Consider the following 9,897-nt stretch of genomic DNA (forward strand, 5'->3'; position numbering starts at 1 on the left):
TCAACCGAGAATTTTACTTTTTATTAAAGTTACAATTTAACTATTAAAGTTGTTTTTTTTTTTTTTTTCCTATGCTCTTTGATCGGTAGGGTAAGATGAAAGGGGCTGGCTCTTTTGATAATATGATCAGAGAAGATGACTTTCAAAACAAGACCTCAAGGGTGGGAAGGAGCCCGCATGGTAGAGCTGAGGGGAGAGCATCCCCAGCAGAGGGAAGAGCAAGGGCAAAGGCCCTAAGGTGGGAAGACACTGGGGTGTGAGGAACAGCATGAGGCCAGTGTGGCCGGTGCTGGTTGGAGGAGGTGGAGAGCTAGGCAGGCCTGCAGGCCACAGTGGGTGTCCAAGATTCATTGCCAGTGCTCTGGGAAGTCATGCGGGGCCTTAAAGCAGCGGGTGCAGGGCTGAGAACTGCAAGGTGCTTGTAGACGTTACCTCAGGGGTCTCCCAGCACCTGACAGGGGCAGAACACGGTCTCCATTTGCAGATCAGAAAACTGAGGCTCTGAGCCAGAGAAGGCTCGCCATCCCCGTCTAACTCAATTCCAGGGCTGCTGCCACCCAGAGCCTGGGAAGAGAGACATGCAGAATCGGAAGGGAAGCCTCTGAGTCTCTCTCTCAGTTGCAGCCTGAGCAGACAGCTTCGGAATTCAATTAGGCTCTAAGGAGATTAGCGGAGGAAGTCGGCTTTGACCTCCGGGGCGGGGGGGGGGGCAGGGGGGGGGGGGGGGGGGGGGGGTTGTGGTTTCAGATCAGACAGAGGAATTATGTAATGGGTATGGCCGGAATCTAATTGCCCAGGAGACCAACCTCTTTAGAGGAAATGGAGTCCCTTGTTGTCATGGCAACCAATTAAAAAAAAAAAAGGTGGGGTTCAGCAGGTCCATCAGCAGCAAGAGAGAATCACCCTGGACACTGAGGTATCACATCCCAGCAAGATCTCCGGCCCACGGGTGCATCGGGGCCCATAACACCGATGCTTAAACCAGATGAAGTTTCCTTCTGGTGAAAAAAAATCAGAGGTGGGCTAGCCTCAGGCTGTGTTTTATTTAGCTTTTGCTGCATAAACAAACTGCCCCTCAACTTAGTGGCTGAAAACAACAATTTATTTCTCCTCTTCTGTGCGATAGAGGAGCACCGCCCCTGCTTGGTTTTCTCTGGGCTCCCAAGTCAGCGGGAGGCTGGTCCGGGCTACTGCTCCCACGTGGCCTCTGTCTGGCGCCTGAGACCCTCACCCCATGGCAGGCCGAGCTGGCTTCCTCACCTAGGGTCTCAGGTCGGCACTCTCAGAGGGCGCACGCGGAAGCTGCATGGCAATGGGCTCGCCTCGGAAGTCACCCCAACACCGATTCTGCCTCATTTTACCCATCAGAGCAAGTCACAGGACCAGTCTAGATCCAGGGGAGGGAAATACACATCTCCTGATGGAAGAGAGAGGAAAGGCACATTGCCAGGAGGCATCGGGTTGGGAGGGATCGTTCCAAACCCTCTTTCACAGGCTCAAATGGATGCTCTGCTCCACGGAGTCATCCGAATCCTAGGGTCCTTCCAGCTCACCGCTCCCCCATCCCTCGAGTGGAGCCCTGGGTCCTCCAGGTCCAAGAGAAGAGCTAGATGCTGCCCACCACACCTGTGGCTCAGCTGGGATACTGGGGGAATGAACGAGAAAGATGGGGGAAAGGACACAAACACCAGCTGACTTTCCAGAAGGGTTGCTGGGGGTTGCCACAGAACGTTCCTGCTTAGATCTCACTGGCCAGGTCTTAGTCACGTGGCCGCATGTACCTGCAAGGGAGGTGGGAAACTACCATCTCTATTCCAGGTGGCCAAATGCCCATTCAGAATCCAAGGGTCTATTTCTAAGGAGAAAGGGGAGCATGGATATGGGGACCCAGCAGTTTCTGACACAATATGAAATTCTACCCCTGAGGTGATACAATGCCCGGAAGGAAGTCACCCCAATTCACATAGGAGGTGGAACTGTCCCCTCACTAGGCAAATGCTCATAATCCCACAAGGGTTTAGAAGTCAAACCCATATCATCATGTATTTGGTTTTTACAGCATTCATAACATTGAAGAGACTTTTTTTTTTTGCATATTAGAGTATGAACAAATTAGCCTTGTGACTCCAATTTAAACTGTGTAATGAATTTTAGACTTGTGATTCTTCTGTCAAGAAGCAAACAAATCTTCTTACACCAAATTTATAAATAATACCAAAATGTATAAGAGAGTTTGAGATTCATTGTATGTAAAAATTTTTAAATTAGATTTTTCGAAGTGGTTTAAGTGCTTAGGAAAGTTTTGCTTGTCAGATCAGGCAATGGGAGTATTTAAAAAAGGAAATTGAATGTGTTAAATGAGTAAGTCCTGTGTAAAATGTTGAAGATAATTTAATTAACCAAGTTTGCAAATGGGATGAATCATTTAACTGAGTATGAGTGGATTGACCATTAATCAAAAACTCTCTTGAAAGTGACTGTATAGAAACAGAATAATGGTTTGTAAATTGAACTTAAAAGCTTAAGAATAACTAGGTTTTTTTTTTAAAGCTACTGTAATACATTGAATATTAATTAAATAACAAGCATTTGCAAGGAACCTTTTCTGTACACAAAAAAAATCTTCCCCTCACTGATATTCCCAAGCTCACTCAAGAGCAAAATTGGGATTTTTTGGGTGACCCGAAGTCCCTGCTTATGGTCTGGCCACACAGTGGTGCCAGCCTGGGTGGGGAACATTAGGGAGATGGAACTGGCAGGATGTGGCACCTGGCTGGATGGTGGGTCAGGGCGGTGGGGGGAGGGGTGTCGAGAGAAAAGCCACGGTGAACCATCTGCCTGCAGGTCGGGCACAGGCTGTGTGCTCAGAGTCCAGGTAGGCTGCAGGTGCCCCTGGGAAGATCCCCACTGCCCCATCTCCGTGGGCTCTAACTCCCAGGGTTACACATTGACCTTCACTGGAGACTTTCCTTTGGAGAGAGGGAGGACTCATGAAAATGTCAGGATGGACACGGAGGTCCTCTGGGGAGCTCTGGAAGACAAGGGCTCTCATTCTGTGCCTGGGAAGGGATGACTCCTGGACATAATAACATTCTGGAAACGACCATCGCCGACTTTGGTAGTCAAGGCTGTGGGAGCCATACCCCATTTCTGGCTGGTGTACCCCACTGCTCTCTTCTCCAGAAAGGTGCCCTCTCTTCAGCAAGTCTATCCACCCCCACCCCATGCCTGGGGTTGCAAAAGGCCATCCCCTCCCTCATGTGGGTGTGATTCGAACTCCAGAGCTAACTTGGGATGGGGCTGAAACTAGTCCACAGCTGAGACCACTTTCTTGCTTAGCAACATGCTATGGGAAGTGGTGCTGGCTGTTAACAAGACTCATATGAAGGTCAAGCTTCCTCCTGGACCCTCAGTCTCCTCTTCATATTGGATAGCCATCACCAAAGGCCCTCAGTGTTTGTGGAGTGAATGACTTGAGTTATGGAAAGCCCTGGCACACGGTAGGCCTTCAATTTAGATCCCGTTGCCTCTCCAGAGGCCCAGTCTCTTCTGTGGTGATCCAGGGAAGTCTCAAGCAACATCCTGTTCCTCTGTAGTGACCTTGCTTCAGTCTTGAGGACTGCATCTGGTCTTCGTGGAGATCTTAAGGGGGCAGGAACTCCTCGGTCCCGCTCTTCCGAATAGGTCTGCAAAGTTGCTGCATCCACAGGAGGTGGCAGCAGCGAGGCAGGTGGCTTAGAGCCACCTGTGTCTGGTCTGGGAGCGCCCCCTCGTGCCGAGACAGAGCAACACAGGTTGAGGGAGGTTTTCCCTCCATCCCGAGGTCGGGGGTGGGGCCTTGCGGTTGTAGACAGAAAATGAGAATTTAGGTGAGAGCGCAGGGACCTATTTAATATAAATGGGCGCTTGTGAGCATTATGATGAGAATTATGCTCTGTACTTCCTCTTAAAATAGGCTGTTCTTCATGGCTGTCTTTTTTCCTTGGCTGGAGATGATGAAGCAATTTCCTCACTGCGAAGAAGAGGAAGTAAGGCTTGCGGTGGCTCTCCTCAGCAAGGAGGACAGTGAGCTTGGGCAATTGGCTTTCAGAAATTGAACAAGAACAAAGCGCTTTTCTTTCTCCACCCGCCTCATCTTTTCTCCACTCAAAATTTAAAATTAAGATAAAAACAGGACCGATTTATTTTGTCACCTGGCCCTGAAGCTATGATGATGATGATAGAAGCAACAATAATAATGCTGAGGGTTCTCCACGAAGACTGAAACACCTGCGTGGAAGAGCATTTCATGAGCACAGACAGACCAAATCCTGGGAGGCACTATGGGTTGAATTCAGCTGCTCAGATGTGTAAGTGAGCAAGTGTGCTTCCATGAGAGGGGACACTAGCAGGGGCTTTGTAATATTAAAAAAATATTCAGGGTACTTCAAGTAGTACAAAAAAGTGGGGGTGCGGGCGTGAACTAACATTTGTTGAGCCCCTGTTATTGCCACGTGGCTCTTACTAGTGCATCCTTATCACAGGCGTGACAAATAAAGGCAATCATCTCCTCTTACCAATGGGAAAACAGAGGTTTAGAGAAGGAAAAGGATGAACTCAAAGTAACATAATTGAAAACTGAAGGGCTGTGATTAGAACCAAAGTCTTCTAGTAGCAGCCCTAGTGTTTGCCAGAGTTGGGTCAACTGGTCAACCAACATTCTTTTTTTTTTTTTTTTAAAGATTTTATTTATTTATTTGAGAGAGAGAATGAGATAGAGAGAGCATGAGAGGGGGGAGGGTCAGAGGGAGAAGCAGACTCCCTGCCGAGCAGGGAGCCCGATGTGGGACTTGATCCCGGGACTCCAGGATCATGACCTGAGCCGAAGGCAGTCGCTTAACCAACTGAGCCACCCAGGTGTCCCCCAACATTCTTTTTTTTTTTTTTTTTTTTGGTGTGTGTTCTTCCTTTATTCAACAGATGCTTACTGAGTGCCTATTATGCACCAGACATCTTCCGAGCAGTGATTGTTTGGGTGACCCAGATTACCCTCATTCTCTACTTTTGTTCATTAGCTCATCCACCAATCTACTTGTTCTTAATTTTATTCATGCAAGTTGTTTACTTATCTATTCATTCATTCTCTCTTATTTCCTCCTTTACTTATTCATCCACTCACTCACTCATCAATTCACTTGCTCATTCATTCTTAGGATCATTTACTCATTCATTTATTTATTTGCCTGTTCATTATGTGCTCTTTCTCTTGCTCTACCTCTTCACTTCTCTAATCCTCATTTACTCATCTCTTCACTAATCCATATACTTGCTTAACTGTATATCACTCCATCCATCCATTCTTCCACCTATCCCTCACATATCTTTTTATCCCTCCATCCATCCATAACTCCATCCATCCACCCACCCACCCACTTCTATTCTTTCAGGCCTCATGTTGATCCTAAAAATCAAGAAGTGGATAAAATTCAGTTCTAAATTCTGCTGTACTCACCATCCAGTGGTGGGGAATAAGAAGAAAGGCCACACTTCACTGTAATTAGAATCATGCATGACAAGGGGCTGGCAGAGCACAGAGGGAATCTTAAGTCATCTGGAGTGTGAGAAGTCCTGGAGGAGAACCAGGCAAAGTCCTAAAGAAAGAATTAGCCAAATGGAGCATGTTGGAGGCAATAGGAATTTCAGGCAGAGGGAATAACTTACATGTATTCTTGGAGGCAGAGCAGGGGCCTGCAAGTGTGCCTGGAACTTAGAAACAAATAGAGGGAAGGGCAGGGAGGCAGCAAAGGTGAGTGTGACTGCCTGGGGCCACACTCCCTTCTCTCCCAGGCATTGACTTTAGATATTTGGTTTTGTGCATGATGAAGATGGCCTTGTTTAGAGCTTTGTCTGCCCTAATCCCCTTCTGGTCTTCATTAGCACTGAGAGAACAGTCCTGTAGGACTATGAGAAATCCAGGCATCCCCATATGTCTTTGGTGACAGAGCCCGCCTCTCCTGATCACTGTTACAGCTGGTGGCGAAGAGTCACCCTTAGCCCTCACCTCTGTCTGTGGTTCTATCTTCTAGATCACTCCAGCACAGCCCTCCCTGGTTTCCACTTCCTCCCTCATATCTGGTAATTCTCTAGGCCCTGACATTCCACCTCTTCACCCCATCCACCTTTTTATTATTAGCCAGACTGACATTTACCTAATTTGACCCCCCATTATTTCTTGCCAGTATCTCTTTACCAGTCCCCTCTCTCATCTCTTTGACTCTAGTGGCTTCCTGGAGCCCCTACCCACATGGCCATTCCTCTGCCTGAAACTCCAATACCCTCATGTCATATACCTGCAAAAAACCCTTCAAGGGCACCTTGTTCCAGGCCAATGGGTCAAGTCCAAACTCCCTGGCCATCTGGTACATTCCATTTCTCCAGGCTTGCCTGACTCCACCTCCTTACCTGTATATTCCAGGAACTCCCCTACACATCCTGCTCCTATTCACCTCTGCCTCTGCAACACTGGCCCTCCCCTGCAATGGCCATCCCTATCTTGTCTCCCCAGAAGCCTCCTGCTCACCTTCAAAACATGGGTGGGTACATCCATTTACCTTGTCGTGGCTGCTATTTCGCCAGTCATCATGCTTTACTGCAAAGACTTTTTCCCAACTGTCTGTCTCCCTCCATTGGACTGTGAGCCCCTGGGAGGCAGAGACTTTTCAGAGTCCTCACTGCATTTTCAGAGCCTAGAATAGTGCCTGACATGCAGAAGGTGCTCAATAAATCTATAGAAGAATGAATGAATGAATGAACAAAATATCTCTATGGATGCCTGAGTCTGGATTGGACCAATGACTCTTCCTGGGTCCTCTGAGATGTGTGTCCAGCCTGGCCCTTTATCCTGCCATTGGAGCAGCTCTGAAAACCTTGGCAAAGGTCTGAAAAAATGCTAGGACAATCTGGTTGCTTGGCATTTGGAACTGGCTTCCAAGGGCTTGTCTTCCCAGAGAGATCTTATCTCTAATGCTGATGGGCAGAACAATGTTCTGAGGGTGGGACAGGCCACCCAGAGACTACACAGCTGCCAGGCTGTCAGTGAGCTGAAGTTTGGAATCAGAGCCAAGGCCCTTGGGAAGAAGGCGGTGGCACATGAAGATTCATCCGAAGGTGCTAGCAGCTGCTTCCCCAGGCTAACTTGATGCTGCTCTGCACTGACATTCCTATAGCACATGCTGGGAAGTCCTCCCCATTCTCAGCCCCCGGGACAGATGGCCCAGCCTTCTGCTTTGGCCCTATAAGGAAGGCACCGCATGTCCAAGAGGAGGCAGAGTGGGATGTTAGAGCGCAACTCCTGGGGCTCCACCTCTAACTAGGAGGTGACCTTGGCAAATTTCCTCACTTCTTTGGGCCTCAAAGTATAACCTCAGCCATAACACAAAGGTGACATTAGTACCTACCTTCTGGGGCCATTAAGAAGATTAGATGAGATAATACATTTCAAGCCCTTAAAACACTATGAGGCAAACCGAATGTTCAATAAGAGTTAGCTGTTATCATTTCCTGAGTCTTTGCCACAAGGGCAGCAAACACAAGTGCCTAACTATTGTGGAGTCTTTTTTTTTTTTTTTTAGTTTATTTTTTTAGTAATCTCTACAGCCAATGTGGGGCTTGAACGACTACCCTGAGATCAAGAGTTGCATGTTCTTCTGACTGAGACAACCAGGCACCCCTGGAGTCTTGATTTTTAATCCAATCTGACAGTGTTTGCTCCTTTAATTGGGGCATTTAGAGCATTTACATTTAATGTGATAATTAGTATGGTTGGGTTTAAATCCACCATCTTGCTATTTGTTTTCTATTTGTCCCATTTGTTGTTTGTTTCCTTTCTCTTTTTCTGCTTTCTGCTTTGGATTGACTATTTCTTATGATTCCATTCTATCTCCTTTGTTGGTTTATTAGCTATAACTTTTTTTGTTTATATTTAAAGTCTTTATTTTTTAGAGCAGTTTTAGGTTCACAGCAAAATTGAGAGGAAGGTATAGAGATTTCCCACATACTCTCTGCTCTCACACATGCACAGCCTCCCCCATTATCAACATTCCCACCAGAGGGTACATTTGTTACATATGATGAATCTAGATTGCCATACAAAACAATGCTGATTCTTCCCAGGATCCACCACCACCACCTCTCTTTGTTTCCAGACCTGTAACTAGACTCAAATCCCAGTAGGTCCCAACATTTGAGGTATAAGGTGAGCTACAATCCAAAAGAACTACTTGAGTTTTCTAATTTTTATGGACAGAAATCCCTGGAACATGTGTGAGAATGAATACTAAGGCAGTAGGAAAATGGTAGAAGAAACAGAAAGCTAGATTAGGCAGAATTTATTGACATGGGTTCACTAAGCAAGGGTTCCACATTTAATGAGGCAGCTTAGGAAAGGCTTTAACTGTTTGGTTGACTGGCTGAAGGATGGACCAAAAGGTGGTCAGCCCACTGTGAATGAATTGGAAATGCCCAACCTCCCTTGATTTAATGTACAGATAGGGATTCAGAAGCTTAGGGAGACTGGAATGTTAGAGTGGATTTGTCATTTAAGATCTAGCTTACATGAAGAGGGTTCAGAAGACATACCTTTCACCAAATACTCTGAGAAATATATTTGTGAGAGGAGTCCCAGTATCCTTGAAGAACTTCATGATCGTTTTTCTCTGTAGGTCATACCTCACAGTGGGAACTGAAGCCACGCAACTGGTAAACCTAAATTAGGCAATGAGAGCAAAGGGGTCCTGGGGTGGTAGGAGCCATGTGGCTGCACTCAACCATCAAAGGCAAGATGGTGTGATGACCATAATGGACAGAAGAATCCAAGCAGCAATTAGAATAGTGTGACTCATGTTGACCCATGGCATTCCTAGAAGTGAAACAGGTATTCATGGTATTAATCATGGTATTCCTAGAAGTGAAATAGGAAGTCTACTAAATTCTTACTTGATCTGTATAAGCAGAAGAGTTCTAGGTCAAGTGAACAAGAGTCTAATTGAAATCATAACAAAGGAGTCACGGCCCCTCAACTGATCCCCAGACTTGAGTCAGTCTACAGACCCAACACCCCTTAAATGGCCAGGTCCCCTTGAGGAAGGGGGACCTGATATACTCCCCAAAATTTATACCGATAATCTTTTCCCAGTCTTCCCTACAAAGAGACCTACAGCCTTTCACCTGTGTAACTGTACATTAGGGAAAAAGGAATCAGATCACGCAGGGAATATTGGACATTGGCTCTGACATTAATTCTAAGAGACCCAAAATGTTGCTGTGGCCCACCAGTCAGAGTGGGGGCTTATGGAGGTCAGGTGATCAATGGGGTTTTCGAAGATCTGTCTCACAGTGGGTACCCAAACCCAACCTGTGGTCATTTCTCCTGTTCGAGAATGTATAATCGGAACTGACATACTCAGCAGACTCAGCAGCTGGCGGAATGGTTCCCTGGCCTGTGGAGTGAGGGATATTATGGTAAGAAAGGGATATTATGATATGGAAGTCACTAGAACCACCTCTGCTTCAGAAAATAGTGAATCAAAAGCAATACTGCATTCCTGTTGGATTGCAGAGGTCAGTGCCACCATCAAGGACTTGAAAGATGCGGGGGTGGTGAGTCCCATCTCCTCATTCAACACTCTTATTTAGCCTGTATGGAAGAGAGATGGAGCTTGGAGAATGACAGTGGATTATCAGAAGCTTAACTAAGTGATGCCTCCTCTTGCAGCTGCTATGCCAGATGTGGTTTCATTCTTTGAACAAATTAACATATCCCCCGGTACTTGGTGTGAAGCTCCTGATCGGGCAAATGCCTTTTCCTCCATCCTTGTCCACAGGGCCCACCAGAAGCAGTTGGCTTTCAGCGGGCAAGGC

Source organism: Mirounga leonina, unplaced genomic scaffold, assembly GCF_011800145.1.
Source record: "Mirounga leonina isolate KUSES-001 unplaced genomic scaffold, KU_Mleo_1.0 Mir_150, whole genome shotgun sequence".
NCBI lineage: Eukaryota > Metazoa > Chordata > Mammalia > Carnivora > Phocidae > Mirounga > Mirounga leonina.